The 20,683-nt window shown below is 46.3% G+C and overlaps 1 long non-coding RNA gene across 1 annotated transcript; it reads right to left on the bottom strand.

Moving 5' to 3' along the window:
* Window positions 1-11,871: 11,871 nt before the first annotated feature.
* On the bottom strand, window positions 11,872-19,108 carry LOC124029488. Its single transcript, XR_006837783.1, has 3 exons — window positions 19,081-19,108; window positions 14,441-14,491; window positions 11,872-12,027 (listed from the first exon to the last, which is right to left on the bottom strand). It is a non-coding gene; the product is annotated as an uncharacterized LOC124029488 (long non-coding RNA).
* Window positions 19,109-20,683: the final 1,575 nt, after the last annotated feature.

Below are 20,683 nucleotides of genomic sequence, written 5' to 3'. Positions count from 1 at the left end.
GTTCAATAAAGTCAGAACATTGATATAAAAAAAGACACTAATGAATTCCTACCTTGAGGCTAGATAGACGTTCCTTCACGCTGCTACCAGCCCTGTCCAGCCCTCTGTGGTCCTCTGGCTCTCCAGAGAGGCTCTCCTCGGTGCCTGACGGCCGGTCCCCTGAAGACCCCGAGGAGTTATTGGTGTAGAGCATGTTCAGCATGAACTTCTTCTCGTTGGAGAGGTTTTTCTGTTGGACACTGACACCTACAGGACAGGAGGGGAAGGACAACGGCATGTTACGATCATCATATTACACACATAGCATTAGAGAGTGTGTAAAATATAGAGAGATATATAAATATAGAGAGATATATAAATATAGAGAGATATATAAATAGAGAGAGATATATAAATAGAGAGAGATATATATATATATATATTTTCTAAACCTTTATTTAACTAGGCAAGTGAGAGGGGGAAGGGGCAGAGGGGAAAGGGGCAGAGGGGAAAGGGGCAGAGGGGAAAGGGGCAGAGGGGAAAGGGGCAGAGGGGAAAGGGGCAGAGGGGAAAGGGGCAGAGGGGAAAGGGGCAGAGGGGAAAGGGGCAGAGGGGAAAGGGGCAGAGGGGAAAGGGGCAGAGGGAAAGGGGCAGAGGGGAAAGGGGCAGAGGGGAAAGGGGCAGAGGGGAAAGGGGCAGAGGGGAAAGGGGCAGAGGGGAAAGGGGCAGAGGGGAAAGGGGCAGAGGGGAAAGGGGCAGAGGGGAAAGGGGCAGAGGGGAAAGGGGCAGAGGGGAAAGGGGCAGAGGGGAAAGGGGCAGAGGGGAAAGGGGCAGAGGGGAAAGGGGCAGAGGGGAAAGGGGCAGAGGGAAAGGGGCAGAGGGGAAAGGGGCAGAGGGGAAAGGGGGGAAGGGCAGAGGGGAAAGGGGCAGAGGGGAAAGAGGGGAAGGGGCAGAGGGGAAAGGGAAGCAGAGGGGAAAGAGGAAGGCAGAGGGGAAGGGGCAGAGGGGAAGGGGCAGAGGGGGGAAGGGGCAGAGGGGAAGGGGCAGAGGGGAAAGAGGGGAAGGGGCAGAGGGGAAGGGGCAGAGGGGAAAGGGGCAGAGGGGGGGGCAGAGGGGGGAGGCAGAGGGGGGCAGAGGAAAGGGCAGAGGGGGAAGGGGCAGAGGGGTAAGGGGCAGAGGGGTAAGGGGCAGAGGGAAAGGGCAGAGGGGAAAGAGGGCAGAGGGCAGAGAAGGGAAGGGGCAGAGGGGAAAGGGGCAGAGGGGAAAGGGGCAGAAGATTTCGGAGGAGGGTTGGATGTTAATCTCTTGCCTGGATCATTATGGGTCGCCTGGGTGTCTGCTGGGTCAGGCTGCTCCAGGGTTCTCTGGATGGGGCCAGTCTCTCCTGAGACCTGCCCCCCTGCGTGGAGCTCTGGCTGGGGCCCGGTTTCTGCACCGCTGTCCTGGAACGGGGCTGTTGGCACACACACACACACACACACACACACACACACACACACACACACACACACACACACACACACACACACACACACACACACACACACACACACACACACACACACACACAAAACAATAACTAAAAACATTCACAACTGAATCGACTACATTTTAAATAATGTATGAGTGAATTTCCATTTGAAATGTTACTGGCAGAGCATAACGTACTTCAGAGAAATGACCCCCCAGACTCACATTCAACTTCAATGTGAAAGGCCCTCTGCCAAAGTCTTTTCACTTGGCTGAGTGCGTGTGTGTAAAAAGAGAGTGGCGAGAGGAGCAGAGAGGCGAGAGAGGCGAGAGAGCGAGAGAGAGAGAGAGGTGAGAGAGGCGAGAGAGAGAGAGAGAGGCGAGAGAGCCACAGAGGCGAGAGAGGCGCGAGGCGAAGAGAGCGAGAGAGGCGGAGGCGAGAGAGAGGCGAGAGAGAGGCGAGGCGGGCGAGAGAGAGGCATACACATATACTACATACACACATACATAGCCCAGAGAGAGAGGCGAGAGGAGAGAGAGAGGCGAGAGAGGCGAGAGAGGCGGAGAGAGGCGAGAGGCGAGAGAGGCGAGAGAGAGAGAGAGAGCGAGAGCGAGAGAGAGAGAGAGAGGCGGAGAGGCGAGAGAGAGGCGAGAGAGGCGGCGAGAGAGAGAGAGAGGCGAGAGAGAGGCGAGAGAGAGAGAGAGGCGAGAGAGAGAGAGAGGCGAGAGAGAGAGAGAGGCGAGAGAGAGGTAGAGAATGATAGTGATAATGTAGAGGTGTCCCCATAATATATCACTGGAGGAAGTGTGATAATGTAGAGGTGTCCCCCATAATATATCACTGGAGGAAGTGTGATAATGTAGAGGTGTCCCCATAATATCACTGGAGGAAGTGTGATATCCCACTGGAGGAAGTGTGATAATGTAGAGGTGTCCCCATAATATATCACTGGAGGAAGTGTGATAATGTAGAGGTGTCCCCCATAATATATCACTGGAGGAAGTGTGATAATGTAGAGGTGTCCCCATAATATATCACTGGAGGAAGTGTGATAATGTAGAGGTGTCCCCATAATATATCACTGGAGGAAGTGTGATAATGTAGAGGTGTCCCCATAATATATCACTGAAGTGTGATAATGTAGAGGTGTCCCCATAATATATCACTGGAGGAAGTGTGATAATGTAGAGGTGTCCCCATAATATATCACTGGAGGAAGTGTGATAATGTAGAGGTGTCCCCCATAATATATCACTGGAGGAAGTGTGATAATGTAGAGGTGTCCCCATAATATATCACTGGAGGAAGTGTGATAATGTAGAGGTGTCCCCCATAATATATCACTGAAGTGTGATAATGTAGAGGTGTCCCCATAATATATCACTGGAGGAAGTGTGATAATGTAGAGGTGTCCCCATAATATATCATAATATATCACACTGGAGGAAGTGTGATAATGTAGAGGTGTCCCCCATAATATATCACTGGAGTGTGATAATGTAGAGGTGTAGTGTGATAATGTAGAGGTGTCCCCATAATATATCACAGGAGGAAGTGTGATAATGTAGAGGTGTCCCCATAATATATCGCTCCTGAACTGACACTTGAGATGTGTTTAAATGGATGAGAAACGAAGTTGCCGTTGCCAAAAAGGTTTAAGCTCAGTCGGGAATCAGCTTTGAGATCTATTGTCGACATCAGAGTGTTTCATTAAAGAGACACAATAACCTACTTCATCTCACATCTAATGACATTTAAGTATTTGGTGATTCAGTTATTTGGCACAAAAACGTTCGCTGTTAAAGTTGATAAATGTAGGCCGTTCATATGAAATATAATGCACTTTGTTTTAAGCAATTCACCAAATGAGTTATTGGTTTTAATTTCCTGTAAAGTCTCTCAAAAATGTAGATGGCACAGATCTAGTATTATCAGAGGGCCTTGGAGTTGGTGAGGAAAACTAGTATAATCAGAGGGCCTTGGAGTTGGTGAGGAAAACTAGTATAATCAGAGGGCCTTGGAGTTGGTGAGGACAACTAGTATTATCAGAGGGCCTTGGAGTTGGTGAGGACAACTAGTATAATCAGAGGGCCTTGGAGTTGGTGAGGACAACTAGTATTATCAGAGGGCCTTGGAGTTGGTGAGGACAACTAGTATTATCAGAGGGCCTTGGAGTTGGTGAGGACAACTAGTATAATCAGAGGGCCTTGGAGTTGGTGAGGACAACTAGTATTATCAGAGGGCCTTGGAGTTGGTGAGGACAACTAGTATTATCAGAGGGCCTTGGAGTTGGTGAGGACAACTAGTATTATCAGAGGGCCTTGGAGTTGGTGAGGACAACTAGTATTATCAGAGGGCCTTGGAGTTGGTGAGGACAACTAGTATTATCAGAGGGCCTTGGAGTTGGTGAGGACAACTAGTATTATCAGAGGGCCTTGGAGTTGGTGAGGACAACTAGTATTATCAGAGGGACTTGGAGTTGGTGAGGAAAACTAGTATAATCAGAGGGCCTTGGAGTTGGTGAGGACAACTAGTATTATCAGAGGGCCTTGGAGTTGGTGAGGACAACTAGTATTATCAGAGGGCCTTGGAGTTGGTGAGGACAACTAGTATTATCAGAGGGCCTTGAGGAGGACAACTAGTATTATCAGAGTGAGGACAACTAGTATTATCAGAGGGCCTTGGAGTTGGTGAGGACAACTAGTATTATCAGAGGGCCTTGGAGTTGGTGAGGACAACTAGTATTATCAGAGGGCCTTGGAGTTGGTGAGGACAACTAGTATTATCAGAGGGCCTTGGAGTTGGTGAGACAACTAGTATTATCAGAGGCCTTGGAGTTGGTGAGGACAACTAGTATTATCAGAGGGCCATGGAGTTTGGTGAGGACAACTAGTATTATCAGAGGGCCTTGGAGTTGGTGAGGACAACTAAGGTATCAGAGGGCCTTGGAGTTGGTGAGACAACTAGTATTATCAGAGGGCCTTGGAGTTGGTGAGGACAACTAGTATTATCAGAGGGCCTTGGAGTTGGTGAGGACAACTAGTATTATCAGAGGGCCTTCACAGTTGGTGAGGACAACTAGTATTATCAGAGGGCCTTGGAGTTGGTGAGGACAACTAGTATTATCAGAGGGCCTTGGAGTTGGTGAGGACAACTAGTATTATCAGAGGGCCTTGGAGTTGGTGAGGAAAACTAGTATTATCAGAGGGCCTTGGAGTTGGTGAGGACAACTAGTATTATCAGAGGGCCTTGGAGTTGGTGAGATGGGACTAGTATTATCAGAGGGCCTTGGAGTTGGTGAGGAAAACTAGTATTATCAGAGGGCCTTGGAGTTGGGAGGACAACTAGTATTATCAGAGGACCTTGAGAGTTGGGTTACTCTGAGGACAACTAGTATTATCAGAGGGCCTTGGAGTTGGTGAGGACAACTAGTATTATCAGAGGGCCTTGGAGTTGCTCCGGAAAACTAGGGGTTTCCTGGTCAGGTCACGTGGAAATACAACACACTTCTGCCCCTCCTCAGTAACTATTCCAGGTCTATCCTCCTCAGTAACTACTATTCCAGGTCTATCCCTCCTCAGTAACTGTTACTATTCCAGGTCTATTCCTCCTCAGTCACTATTCCAGGTCTATCCCTCCTCAGTAACTGTTACTATTCCAGGTCTATTCCTCCTCAGTCACTATTCCAGGTCTATCCCTCCTCAGTAACTGTTACTATTCCAGGTCTATCCCTCCTCAGTAACTGTTCACTATTCCAGGTCTATCCCTCCAGGAACTATTCCAGGTCTATTCCTCCTCAGTAACTATTCCAGGTCTATTCCTCCTCAGTAACTATTAACTATTCCAGGTCTATTCCTCCTCAGTAACTATGAACTATTCCCAGGTCTATTCCTACTGTAACTATAAACTATTCCAGGTCTATCCCTCCTCAGTAACACTATTCAGGTCTATTCCTCCTCAGTCACTATTCCAGGTCTATTCCTCCTCAGTCGTTACTATTCCAGGTCTAATCCCTCCTCCAGTCACTATTCCAGGTCTATTCCTCCTCAGTAACTATTCCAGGTCTATTCCTCCTCAGTAACTATTCAGGTCTATTCCTCCTCAGTAACTAACTATTCCAGGTCTATTCCTCCTCAGTAACTGTAACTATTCCAGGTCTATTCCTCCTCATGTAACTATAAACTATTCCAGGTCTATTCCCCCTCCCTCAGGTCACCCCCTATACCTATTCCAGGTCTATTCCCCCTCAGTACCTCAGGTCTATTTCCCCCTCATACCTATTCCAGGTCTATTCCTCCCTATTCAGTCATTCCTCCTCATACTCAGGTCTATTCCTCCCTCAGTCACTATTCCAGGTCTATTCCTCCTCAGTAACTATTCCAGGTCTCCTCCTCAGTAACTATTCAGGTCTATTCCTCCTCAGTAACTATTCCAGTATTCCTCCTCACTATTCCAGGTCTATTCCTCCTCAGTAACTGTATTCCTCATACTATTCAGGTCTATTCCTCCTCAGTAACTATTCCAGTTACCTATAACTATTCCAGGTCTATTCCTCCACAGTAACTATTCAGGTATAATCCTCCTCAGTTCCCCTATTCCTCCTCAACCTTTGTTACTATTCCAGTACCTATTCAGGTCTATTCCCCTCTCTATTCCAGTATTCCTCCTCAGTAACTATTGAGGTCTATTCCCCCTCAGGTCTATTTCCTCCTCATAACTATTCAGGTCTATTCCTCCTCTAACTATTCCAGGTCTATTCCTCCTCATTATTCCAGGTCTATTCCTCCTCAGTAACTATTCAGGTCTATTTCCTCCTCAGTACCTATTCCAGGTCTATTCCTCCTCAGTAACTATTCCAGGTCTACTCCTCCTCAGTAACTGTTACTATTCCAGGTCTATTCCTCCTCAGTAACTATTCCAGGTCTATCCCTCCTCAGTAACTGTTACTATTCCAGGTCTATTCCTCCTCAGTAACTATTCCAGGTCTATCCCTCCTCAGTACTATTCTCTATCCCTCCTCAGTAACTGTTACTATTCCAGGTCTATTCCTCCTCAGTCACTATTCAGGTCTATCCCTCCTCAGTAACTGTTACTATTCCAGGTCTATCCTCCTCCTATTCCAGTCTATTCCTCCTCACTGTTACTATTCCAGGTCTATCCCTCCTCAGTAACTATGAACTATTCCAGGTCTATTCCTCCTCAGTAACTATTAACTATTCCAGGTCTATTCCTCCTCAGTAACTATTAACTATTCCAGGTCTATTCCTCCTCAGTAACTATGAACTATTCAGGTCTATTCCTACTCAGTAACTATAAACTATTCCAGGTCTATTCCTCCTCAGTCACTATTCCAGGTCTATTCCTCCTCAGTCACTATTCCAGGTCTATTCCTCCTCAGTCACTATTCCAGGTCTATTCCTCCTCAGTCACTATTCCAGGTCTATTCCTCCTCAGTAACCTTCAGGTCTGATTCTCCTCAGTAAGCTTCTTCCAGGTCTATTCCTCCTCAGTAACTGTAGCTATTCCAGGTCTATTCCTCCTCAGTAACTGTAACTATTCCAGGTCTATTCCTCCTCAGTAACTGTTACTATTCCAGGTCTATTCCTCCTCAGTAACTATTCCAGGTCTATTTCCCCCTCAGTACCTATTCCAGGTCTATTCCCCCTCCAGTACCTATTCCAGGTCTATTCCCCCTCAGTTATTCCAGGTCTATTCCCCCTCAGTACCTATTCAGGTCTATTCCCCCTCAGTACCTATTCCAGGTCTATTCCCCCTCAGTACCTATTCCAGGTCTAAACCTCCCTCCCAATTACCTATTCCAGGTCTATTCCTCCTCCAATGCCTATTCCAGGTCTATTCCTCCTCAATAACTATTCCAGGTCTATTCCTCCTCAGTAACTATTCCAGGTCTATTTCCTCTCAGTAACTATTCCAGGTCTATTCCTCCTCAGTAACTATTCAAGGTCTATTCCTCCTCAGTAACTATTCCAGGTCTATTCCTCCTCAGTAACTATTCCAGGTCTATTCCTCCTCAGTAACTATTCCAGGTCTATTCCTCCTCAGTAACTATTCAGGTCTATTCCTCCTCAGTAACTATTCCAGGTATAATCCTCCTCATTCCTCTATTCCTCCTCAATAACTGTTACTATTCAGGTCTATTCCTCCTCAGTAACTATTCCAGGTCTATTCCTCCTCAGTAACTATTCCAGGTCTATTCCTCCTCAGTAACTATTCAGGTCTATTCCTCCTCAGTAACTATTCAGGTCCTCTTCCTCCTCAGTAACTATTCCAGGTCTATTCCTCCTCCAGTAACTATTCCAGGTCTATTCCTCCTCAGTAACTATTCCAGGATCTATTCCTCCTCAGTAACTATTCAGGTCTATTCCTCCTCAGTAACTATTCCAGGTCTATTCCTCCTCAGTAACTATTCCAGGTCTACTCTATCTCATTAACTGTTACTGCTTCAGAATTATTCTCCTCAGTCACTATTCCAGGTCTATCCCTCCTCAGTAACTGTTACTATTCAGGTCCTATTCCTCCTCAGTAACTATTCCAGGTCTATTCCTCCTCAGTCACTATTCCAGATCTATCCTCCTGTTAACTGTTACTATTCCAGGTCTATTCCTCCTCAGTCACTATTTCCAGGTCTATCCCTCCTCAGTAGCTTTGTTACTATTCCAGGTCTATTTCCTCCCTCAGTAACTATTCCAGGTCTATTCATATCTGATCTTCTCTGTGCCCAGGTCTATCCCTCCTCAGTAACTGTTACTATTCCAGGTCTATCCCTCCTCAGAAACTTCACTGAACTATTCCAGGTCTATTCCTCCTCAGTAACTATTAACTATTCCAGGTCTATTCCTCCTCAGTAACTATTAACTATTAGGTCTCTTCCTCCTCAGTAACTATGAACTATTCCAGGTCTTTCCTGCCAGTAACTATAAACTATTCCAGGTCTATTCCTCCTCAGTCACTATTCCAGGTCTATTCCTCCTCAGTGCACTCCTTCCAGGTCTATTCCTCCTCAGTCACTATTCAGGTCTATTCCTCCTCCAGTCACTATTCCAGGTCTATTCCTCCTCAGTAACTATTCCAGGTCTATTCCTCCTCAGTAACTATTCCAGGTCTGTTCCTCCTCAGTAACTGTAACTTCTTCAGGTCTGTTCCTCCTCAGTAACTGTAACTATTCCAGGTCTATTCCTCCTCAGTAACTATTTACTATTCAGGTCCTATTCCTCCTCCAAGTAACTATTCAGAGTCCTATTCCCCCTCAGTACCTATTCCAGGTCTATTCCCCCTCAGTACCTATTCCAGGTCTATTCCCCCTCCAGTACCTATTCCAGGTCTATTCCCCTCAGTACCTATTCCAGGTCTATTCCCTCAGTACCTATTCCAGGTCTATTCCTCCTCAGTACCTATTCCAGGTCTATTCCTCCTCAGTACCTATTCCAGGTCTATTCCTCCTCAGTTACCTATTCCAGGTCTATTCCTCCTCAGTAACTATTCCAGGTCTATTCCTCCTCAGTAACTATTCCAGGTCTATTCCTCCTCAGTAACTATTCCAGGTCTATTCCTCCTCAGTAACTATTCCAGGTCTATTCTCCCTCAGTAACTATTCCAGGTCTATTCCTCCTCAGTAACTATTCCAGGTCTATTCCTCCTCAGTAACTATTCCAGGTCTATTCCTCCACAGTAACTATTCCAGGTCTATTCCTCCACAGTAACTATTCCAGGTATAATCCTCCTCAGTAACTGTAACTATTCCAGGTCTATTCCTCCTCAATAACTGTTACTATTCCAGGTCTATTCCTCCTCAGTAACTATTCCAGGTCTATTCCTCCTCAGTAACTATTCCAGGTCTATTCCTCCTCAGTAACTATTCCAGGTCTATTCCTCCTCAGTAACTATTCCAGGTCTATTCCTCCTCAGTAACTATTCCAGGTCTATTCCTCCTCAGTAACTATTCCAGGTCTATTCCTCCTCAGTAACTATTCCAGGTCTATTCCTCCTCAGTAACTATTCCAGGTCTATTCCTCCTCAGTAACTATTCCAGGTCTACTCCTCCTCAGTAACTATTCCAGGTCTACTCCTCCTCAGTAACTATTCCAGGTCTATTCCTCCTCAGTAACTATTCCAGGTCTATTCCTCCACAGTAACTATTCCAGGTATAATCCTCCTCTATTCCAGGTCTATTCCTCCTCAGTAACTTAAATATTCCAGGTCTATTTCTCCTCAGCAACTATTCCAGGTCTAATCCTCCTCAGTATCTATTAATTTTTCCAGGTCTATTCCTCCTCAGGAACTATTCCAGGTCTATTCCTCCTCAGTAACTATTCCAGGTCTATTCCTCCTCAGTAACTATTCCAGGTCTATTCCTCCACAGTAACTATTCCAGGTCTATTCCTCCACAGTAACTATTCCAGGTCTATTCCTCCACAGTAACTATTCCAGGTATAATCCTCCTCTATTCCAGGTATATTCCTCCTCAGTAACTTAAATATTCCAGGTCTATTTCTCCTCAGCAACTATTCCAGGTCTAATCCTCCTCAGTATCTATTAATTTTTCCAGGTCTATTCCTCCTCAGGAACTATTAACTATTCCAGGTCTATTCCTCTTCAGTAACTATGACTATTCCAGGTCTATTCCTCCTCAGTAACTGTTACTATTCCAGGTCTACTCCTCCACAGTAACTATTCCAGGTCTATTCCTCCACAGTAACTATTCCAGGTCTATTCCTCCACAGTAACTATTCCAGGTATAATCCTCCACAGTAACTATTCCAGGTATAATCCTCCACAGTAACTATTCCAGGTATAATCCTCCACAGTAACTATTCCAGGTATAATCCTCCACAGTAACTATTCCAGGTATAATCCTCCACAGTAACTATTCCAGTATAATCCTCCACAGTAACTATTCCAGGTATAATCCTCCTATTCCAGGTCTATTCCTCCTCAGTAACTTAAATATTCCAGGTCTATTTCTCCTCAGCAACTATTCCAGGTCTAATCCTCCTCAGTAACTATGACTATTCCAGGTATATTCCTCCTCAGTAACTGTTACTATTCCAGGTCTACTCCTCCTCAGTAACTATTCCAGGTCTATTCCCCCTCAGTAACTATTCCAGGTCTATTCCTCCTCAGTAACTGTTACTATTCCAGGTCTACTCCTCCTCAGTAACTATTCCAGGTCTATTCCCCTCAGTAACTATTCCAGGTCTATTCCTCCTCAGTAACTGTTACTATTCCAGGTCTATTCCCCCTCAGTAACTATTCCAGGTCTATTCCTCCTCAGTAACTGTTACTATTCCAGGTCTATTCCTCCTCAGTAACTGTTACTATTCCATGTCTATTCCTCCTCAGTAACTATTCCAGGTCTATTCCTCCTCAGTAACTATTCCATGTCTATTCCTCCTCAGTAACTATTCCAGGTCTATTCCTCCTCAGTAACTGTTACTATTCCAGGTCTATTCCAGGTCTATTCCTCCTCAGTAACCATTCCAGGTCTATTCCTCCTCAGTACCTATTCCAGGTCTATTCCTCCTCTATTCCATGTCTCTAATGAGAAACTCTCGAACCTTCCCAGCGTGAGTTGAGGCTATGTTAGGTCACATCCTGCCCCAGTCTGCTACTGCAGGGCCTGGTACTCTCCAATCCGACTGGATAAGGAGCGAGGATCAGCTTCCTCTCGCTCCCGACAACACTTCCTCATTCTGAGGGCGTTGTGATGACGCACAGAGCGCTTGCAGACCACGCCGAGCACCATGTGCATGTCACTAACAATTAGGACGGCTCAACAAGGGCCTGAGAGGAGAGAGGTTTACTGTACCTGGGTGCTAGGGTAGGGGTAGGTTTCAGCTGGGGTATTTGGGCTAGAGGACGAGGGTATGGCAGGGTTAGGGTACTGTACCTGGGGCTAGAGGACGAGGGTATGGAAGGGTTAGGGTACTGTACCTGGGGGGCTAGAGGACGAGGGTATGGCAGGGTTAGGGTACTGTACCTGGGGCTAGGTAGGGGTAGGTTTCAGCTGGGGTATTTGGGCTGAGGACGAGGGTATGGCAGGGTTAGGGTACTGTCTAGAGGACGAGGGTATGGCAGGGTTAGGGTACTGTACCTGGGGGCTAGAGGACGAGGGTATGGCAGGGTTAGGGTACTGTACCTGGGGGCTAGAGGACGAGGGTATGGCAGGGTTAGGGTACTGTACCTGGGGTCTAGGGTAGGGGTAGGTTTCAGCTGGGGTATTTGGGCTAGAGGACGAGGGTATGGCAGGGTTAGGTACTGTACCTGGGGGCTAGAGGACGAGGGTATGGCAGGGTTAGGGTACTGTACCTGGGGGCTAGGTAGGGGTAGGTTTCAGCTGGGGTATTTGGGCTAGAGGACGAGGGTACGGAAGGGTTAGGGTACTGTACCTTCAGTGGGGTGTACTGGGGCTGCTGTCTGCAGGTGAGGAGGTCTCCTCCTCTGCCCTGGGGGACGTGACTATGGGGTCATCCTGGGACAGCCTATCCTGGAGCTTCTCGTGTTGGCTCCTGTTCGTCTTCTCCCACTGGGTGGCGACCAGGTTGCGGAGGAAGGTGCCTCTACAGGAACACAGACACGGAGGTAACTGGAGGTGACTGAGCCGCCATGGAGGGGCGTCGACCACACCATTACGGGGCAAGCGTGGCAAAACCAAAATCACCCAGGATCACAGCAACAAACGATAGATTAGATCAGACAGATTAGAAGAGAGAAAACCCACAGGACCTGAATCAGACAAAATGATTATAGTCTGGAAATACACACATATCATTTAGAACCAAAACAATTTGATGTTCATTCCCCAGAACAGACACCACACCCTGCAGCATGGCTGTGAGAGCCATTACATTCCTCGGCCCCTGCCACAGATACGCTGCCCCACGCTCTCAGATGGCAAGGTCCTAGCCAGCGACGGAAGCCAAGCCAACCACCACACCAGGGACTCACTCTCCCTCCCTCCCCAGGCGAGGGCTCAGCAGGGGCGGGCAGCTCCTCTCCAGATAAAACAGGGCCCCTGGATCACTGCGATACATCACTCAGAATTACTGCTTTAATATCCTGAGTTAAGTATTGAGTCGTTTCATTGTACCGTCCAAAGGGACTGTAATGCAGCAGGCTATAGCCTCGTATCCCCTGCGGATCGGTTCGTACAGAAAACACTCATTTAGGCTGCTAATGCTAATGCAGCCGGCTATAGCCTCGTATCCCCCGCGGATCGGTTCGTACATAAAACACTCATTTAGGCTGCTAATGCAGCCGGCTATAGCCTCGTATCCCCCGCGGATCGGTTCGTACATAAAACACTCATTTAGGCTGCTAATGCTAATGCAGCTGGCTATAGCCTCGTATCCCCTGTGGACCGGTTCGTACAGAAAACACTAATTGAGGTCGCTAATGCTAATGCAGCTGGCTATAGCCTCGTATCCCCTGCGGATCGGTTCGTACAGAAAACACTCATTGAGGTCGCTAATGCTAATGCAGCCGGCTATAGCCTCGTATCCCCTGTGGACCGGTTCGTACATAAAACATTCATTTAGGCTGAAAAGACGTAGATTTCATCTAACTCCATTTAATGGCGAGAAGGCGAAGAAAGAAAAAGAAAAGAGAAAATATTTGTACTTTCTTTATGAAACACCATTTTCCACCACCATGCTAGTGTAGCTAATGCTAATCCAGGAACACCATGCTAGAGTAGCTAATGCTAATCCAGGAACACCATGCTAGAGTAGCTAATGCTAATCCCAGAACACCATGCTAGAGTAGCTAATGCTAATCCCAGAACACCATGCTAGAGTAGCTAATGCTAATCCAGGAACACTATGCTAGAGTAGCTAATGCTAATCCAGGAACACCATGCTAGAGTAGCTAATGCTAATCCCAGATGGTCCGTATTGCGTTCAGCCAATCAGATTGCAGCAGTCTGTTTTTTTCACCCCCTGGTCTGATTTGTTTTAGAACTCTCTAGCGTGGACCGGGACTAGCATTAGCTACTCAAGCATGGTGTTCCTGGATTAGCATTAGCTACTCTAGTATGGTGTTCTGGGATTAGCATTAGCTACTCTAGCATGGTGTTCTGGGATTAGCATTAGCTACTCTAGCATGGTGTTCTGGGATTAGCATTAGCTACTCTAGCATGGTGTTCTGTGATTAGCATTAGCTACTCTAGCATGGTGTTCTGGGATTAGCATTAGCTACTCTAGCATGGTGTTCTGGGATTAGCATTAGCTACTCTAGATGTTGAGCATGACGTTTCCCTTTAGCTTCATTCTGCTCTGTCTGTGTCTTGAACCTGTCAATCAATGTTCATGATTAAAACCCTGTTAAATTGATTGGTCGAACCGGACTTTAAATCATAAACCGCAGACCCCACACCACACCGTTAATATCAACACACCATTTCAAAATGGACGCCAACACACCATTACACCCAGGCTACGTCCCAATTGGCACCCTATTCAATACATAGTCCTGTTGGCTATTAAAACCCTATTGGCTCTGGTCTATAGTAGTACCACTATATAGGGAATGGGGCTCTGGTCTAAAGTAGTACCACTATATAGGGAATGGGGTTTCTGGTCTCCACTATATAGGGAATGGGGCTCTGGTCTATAGTAGTACCACTATATAGGGAATGGGGCTCTGGTCTAAAGTAGTACCACTATATAGGGAATGGGGCTCTGGTCTATAGTAGTACCATTATATAGGGAATGGGGCTCTGGTCTATAGTAGTACCACTATATAGGAATGGGGCTTTGGTCTATAGTAGTACCACTATATAGGAATGGGGCTCTGGTCTATAGTAGTACCACTATATAGGGAATAGGTCTCTGGTCTATAGTAGTGCACTATATAGGGAATAAGGCGCCATTTGGAACACACACATGACCCCTAGCTCCCAGAATGCAGCAGCAGGCTCCAAAGCAGGTCGATCACCTCCCATCATGCAACACGACGCTCCATAACCGTACTTACTGAAACTTCCTGAGGACGGGCTTGTCCATATCAACATTACAGTCCTCTGGGCTGGGGAGATAACATTAGTTTAAACCTCTACAGTACAGTCCTCTGGGCTGGGGAGATAACATTAGTTTAAACCTCTACAGTACAGTCCTCTGGGCTGGGGAGATAACATTAGTTTAAACCTCTACATTACAGTCCTCTGGGCTGGGGAGATAACATTAGTTTAAACCTCTACAGTACAGTCCTCTGGGCTGGGGAGATAACATTAGTTTAAACTCTACATTACAGTCCTCTGGGCTGGGGAGATAACATTAGTTTAAACCTCTACATTACAGTCCTCTGGGCTGGGGGAGATAACATTAGTTTAAACCTCTACATTACAGTCCTCTGGGCTGGGGAGATAACATTAGTTTAAACTCTACATTACAGTCCTCTGGGCTGGGGAGATAACATTAGTTTAAACCTCTACATTACAGTCCTCTGGGCTGAGAGATAACATTAGTTTAAACCCCTACATTACAGTCCTCTGGGCTGGGGAGATAACATTAGTTTAAACCTCTACATTACAGTCCTCTGGGCTAGGGGAGATAACATTAGTTTAAACCTCTACATTACAGTCCTCTGGGCTGGGGAGATAACATTAGTTTAAACCTCTACATTACAGTCCTCTGGGCTGGGAGATAACATTAGTTTAAACCTCTACATTACAGTCCTCTGGGCTGGGGAGATAACATTAGTTTAAACCTCTACAGTACAGTCCTCTGGGCTGGGGAGATAACATTAGTTTAAACTCTACATTACAGTCCTCTGGGCTGGGGAGATAACATTAGTTTAAACCTCTACATTACAGTCCTCTGGGCTGGGGAGATAACATTAGTTTAAACCTCTACATTACAGTCCTCTGGGCTGGGGAGATAACATTAGTTTAAACCTCTACATTACAGTCCCCTGGACTGGGGAGATAACATTAGTTTAAACCTCTACATTACAGTCCTCTGGACTGGGGAGATAACATTAGGTTAAACCTCTACATTACAGTCCTCTGGACTGGGGAGATAACATTAGGTTAAACCTCTACATTACAGTCCTCTGGGCTGGGGAGATAACATTAGTTTAAACCTCTACATTACAGTCCTCTGGGCTGGGGAGATAACATTAGTTTAAACCTCTACAGTACAGTCCTCTGGGCTGGGGAGATAACATTAGTTTAAACCTCTACAGTACAGTCCTCTGGGCTGGGGAGATAACATTAGTTTAAACCTCTACATTACAGTCCTCTGGGCTGGGGAGATAACATTAGTTTAAACCTCTACAGTACAGTCCTCTGGGCTGGGGAGATAACATTAGTTTAAACCTCTACAGTACAGTCCTCTGGACTCAGAACTCAGAACTAAAATGTGTCCAGATCATGTTGGAGAGAGATAAACCAACTCAACACGAGTTCCTCAACAGTTCCTCAACAGCTCCTCATATAGACAGAGACAGAGAACTGGCTGATAGATGAGACTATGAGCATGGTAACCCTGGTCTCCAAGCTCCTCATATAGACAGAGAACTGGCTGATAGATGAGACTATGAGCATGGTAACCCTGGCATCCAAGCTCCTCATATAGACAGAGAACTGGCTGATAGATGAGACTATGAGCATGGTAACCCTGGCATCCAAGCTCCTCATATAGACAGAGAACTGGCTGATAGATGAGACTATGAGCATGGTAACCCTGGTCTCCAAGCTCCTCATATAGACAGAGAGCTGGCTGCTGTTAAATATATTTTCAATAACCCCCAAAATATAGTATTTTCAGCTGTTTGAAGCTGGTGAACAAAACCGAAAGTAAAAAGACACAAAAAACCAAACCTGAAGAATGGGAAGCAGAAACACAATAGCATGAATAGAACAGATCTGACACTTCTTAGACTTTCAATGAGAATGACAGATCTATAACTCATATTGCTATGTGAAATTTGGTCAGGTAAGTCAAAAGGTGACATAGTTCAGCTTTAAAAGAGAAGAGAGGGTTTAAACAGAGACAGAGACAGGCCAGGGAAAGAGAAGAGAGGGTTTAAACAGAGACAGGCCAGGGAAAGAGAAGAGAGGGTTTAAACAGAGACAGGCCAGGGAAAGAGAAGAGAGGGTTTAAACAGAGACAGGCCAGGGAAAGAGAAGAGAGGGTTTACCCATCTGAACAGAGACAGGCCAGGGAAAGAGAAGAGAGGGTTTAAACAGAGACAGGCCAGGGAAAGAGAAGAGAGGGTTTAAACATCTGAATAGAGACAGAGACAGGCCAGGGAAAGAGAAGAGAGGGTTTAAACAGAGACAGGCCAGGGAAAGAGAAGAGAGGGTTTAAACAGAGACAGGCCAGGGAAAGAGAAGAGAGGGTTTAAACAGAGACAGGCCAGGGAAAGAGAAGAGAGGGTTTAAACAGAGACAGGCCAGGGAAAGAGAAGAGAGGGTTTAAACAGAGACAGGCCAGGGAAAGAGAAGAGAGGGTTTAAACAGAGACAGAGACAGGCCAGGGAAAGAGAAGAGAGGGTTTAAACAGAGACAGGCCAGGGAAAGAGAAGAGAGGGTTTAAACAGAGACAGGCCAGGGAAAGAGAAGAGAGGGTTTAAACAGAGACAGGCCAGGGAAAGAGAAGAGAGGGTTTAAACAGAGACAGGCCAGGGAAAGAGAAGAGAGGGTTTAAACAGAGACAGGCCAGGGAAAGAGAAGAGAGGGTTTAAACAGAGACAGGCCAGGGAAAGAGAAGAGAGGGTTTAAACAGAGACAGGCCAGGGAAAGAGAAGAGAGGGTTTAAACAGAGACAGGCCAGGGAAAGAGAAGAGAGGGTTTAAACAGAAACAGAGGACAGGGAAAGAAAATAGCTGAAAATGGGAGCAGCGTAGCAAGCATTTTTCCAATGTTGTTTCACCCGTTGCCTGAATCAGTGTTGCTCTGCGTGTTAAACCTTTGGCCCTATATGGTTCTATCAACAGAATGGGGTGTTACAATCATTTATACTGTATGTTACAATATAATCCAGCCTCAATGGGGTGTTACAGTCATTTATACTGTATGTTACAGTCATTTATACTGTATGTTATAATCATTTATACTGTATGTTATAATCATTTATACTGTATGTTATAATCATTTATACTGTATGTTATAATCATTTATACTGTATGTTATAATCATTTATACTGTATGTTATAATCATTTATACTGTGTGTTACAGTCATTTATACTGTATACTGTATACCTCAATGTGATGCTAGATACTGTACACAGTGACAGAATATGGTTTTAGCTATAAAGCTAACATTGACAGAATATGGCAACCCTCTTTAGCTATAAAGCTAACGTACCAGAATATGGTAAACCTCTTTAGCTATAAAGCTAACGCACCAGAATATGGTAACCCTCTTTAGCTATAAAGCTAACGTACAGTCATTATATATATGGTAACCCTCTTTAGCTATAAAGCTAACGCACCAGAATATGGTAACCCTCTTTAGCTATACAGCTAACGTACCAGAATATGGCAACCCTCTTTAGCTATAAAGCTAACGTACCAGAATATGGTAAACCTCTTTAGCTATAAAGCTAACGTACCAGAATATGGTAACCCTCCTTAGCTATAAAGCTAACGTACCAGAATATGGTAAACCTCTTTAGCTATAAAGCTAACGTACCAGAATATGGCAACCCTCTTTAGCTATAAAGCTAACGTACTAGAATATGGCAACCCTCTTTAGCTATAAAGCTAACGTACCAGTGACAGAATATGGTAACCCTCTTTAGCTATAAAGCTAACGTACCAGTGACAGAATATGGTAACCCTCTTTAGCTATAAAGCTAACGTACCAGAATATGGTAACCCTCTTTAGCTATAAAGCTAACATACCAGTGACAGAATATGGTAACCCTCTTTAGCTATATGGCTAACGTACCAGAATATGGTAACCCTCTTCAGCTATAAAGCTAACGTACCAGTGACAGAATATGGTAACCCTCTTTAGCTATAAAGCTAACGTACCAGTGACAGAATATGGTAACCCTCTTCAGCTATAAAGCTAACGTACCAGTGACAGAATATGGTAACCCTCTTCAGCTATAAAGCTAACGTACCAGTGACAGAATATGGTAACCCTCTTCAGCTATAAAGCTAACGTACCAGTGACAGAATATGGTAAACCTCTTTAGCTATACAGCTAACGTACCAGTGACAGAATATGGTAACCCGCTTTAGCTATACAGCTAACGTACCAGTGACAGAATATGGTAACCCTCTTTAGCTATACAGCTAACGTACCAGTGACAGAATATGGTAACCCTCTCTAGCTATACAGCTAACGTACCAGTGACAGCCCTCTTACATAAGGCCTGAATAGAAGTCTCTAATTGGGGATTTCAATTGACGGGGTCCATCTGTTGGTTGTTGTCAGGAAGTCTGAACAGCGTGGCGTTCTCCTCCCTCCCTTCTCATCCATGCTTCATCCCTTCCTCCTCCCTCCCTCCCCATCCATCCATGCCTCCCCTTTCCTCCCTCCATCTCGCTCCCGCTTCTCTGTCTCTCATTCCTTTAAATGACTAACTATCATAATGATTTAAAATCACAACAGCACCTCACAGAAAGTCACATTCTTTGGCCGTGCAGAGGGCTACTCACCAAACGGCACTGTGGCTGGCCTGCTCAGAGCTGCACAAGGAGAGGGAGGGAGGGAGGGAGGGAGGAATTTGGGCAACCACAACAGCAAGGAAAGAGATCAGGATGGCAATCAGACATTATGAAGGAGAGGGGAAGAGAGGAGGACAGGAGAGAGGGGAAGAGAGGAGGACAGGAGAGAGGGGAAGAGAGGAGGACAGGAGAGAGGGGAAGAGAGGAGGACAGGAGAGAGGGGAAGAGAGGAGGACAGGAGAGAGGGGAAGAGGGGAGGACAGGAGAGAGGGGAAGAGAGGAGGACAGGAGAGAGGGGAAGAGAGGACGACAGGAGAAGAGAGGACGACAGGAGAAGAGAGGACGACAGGAGAAGAGAGGACGACAGGAGAAGAGAGGACGACAGGAGAAGAGAGGAGGACAGGAGAGAGGGGAAGAGAGGAGGACAGGAGAGAGGGGAAGGAGGAGGACAGGAGAGAGGGGAAGGAGGAGGACAGGAGAGAGGGGAAGGAGGAGGACAGGAGAGAGGGGAAGGAGGAGGACAGGAGAGAGGAAGGATGGAGACAGAGAGAGGGGAAGGAGGAGGACATGAGAGGGGGGAATGAGGACAGGAGAGAGGAGAAGGAAGAGGACAGGAGAGAGGGGAAGGAGGAGGACATGAGAGAGGGAAAGGAGGAGGACATGAGAGAGGGAAAGGAGGAGGACAGGAGAGAGGGAAAGGAGGAGGACAGGAGAGAGGGAAAGGAGGAGGACAGGAGAGAGGGGAAGAGAGGAGGACAGGAGAGAGGGGAAGGAGGAGGACAGGAGAGAAGGGAAGGAAGAGGACAGGAGAGAAGGGAAGGAAGAGGACAGGAGAGAGGGGAAGGAGGAGGACATGAGAGAGGGGAATGAGGACAGGAGAGAGGAGAAGGAAGAGGACATGAGAGAGGGGAAGGAAGAGGGGGAAGGAAGAGGACAGGAGAGAGGGGAATGAGGACAGGAGAGAGGGGAAGGAAGAGGGGAAGGAAGAGGACAGGAGAGAGGGGAATGAGGACAGGAGAGAGGAGAAGGAAGAGGGGGAAGGAAGAGGACAGGAGAGAGGGGAAGGAGGACATGAGAGAGGGGAAGGAAGAGGACATGAGAGAGGGGAAGGAGGACATGAGAGAGGGGAAGGAGGACATGAGAGAGGGGAATGAGGACATGGAAGAGGGGGAAGGAAGAGGGGGAAGGAAGAGGGGGAAGGAGGAAGAGAGAGAGAAGAGGAAAGAGGAAGAGGAAAGAGGGAGAGAAACACACAGAAGGGGGAGAGAGAGTCAGAGACAAAGCTGACATGAATAGAGAGGAAAGTTAAGACTGGTAATTCAGTGAAGATGATGTAGTCAGTGATACAAACCATGACCATCAGACACCTACTGTTTATAACATCTAGCAGAAACAAAGAGAGGTTGAAGACAAATGACGATGTCTCTTAAAATGGTCACCAACAAATGTTTTCATGTCAGCGAGCTGGTTGTCCATCCAAAACAGCAGTGGTGGACATCAGGCAACTCAAATAATATACTAGTCACCACACTGCAACACTGGTGAAGGTTCTCTATAACAATGAATCAAATAATATACTAGTCACCACACTGCA

This window comes from Oncorhynchus gorbuscha, unplaced genomic scaffold, assembly GCF_021184085.1.
Source record: "Oncorhynchus gorbuscha isolate QuinsamMale2020 ecotype Even-year unplaced genomic scaffold, OgorEven_v1.0 Un_scaffold_6554, whole genome shotgun sequence".
In the NCBI taxonomy this organism is placed as follows: Eukaryota; Metazoa; Chordata; class Actinopteri; order Salmoniformes; family Salmonidae; genus Oncorhynchus; species Oncorhynchus gorbuscha.
This window is presented reverse-complemented; position numbering and strand designations above follow the sequence as displayed.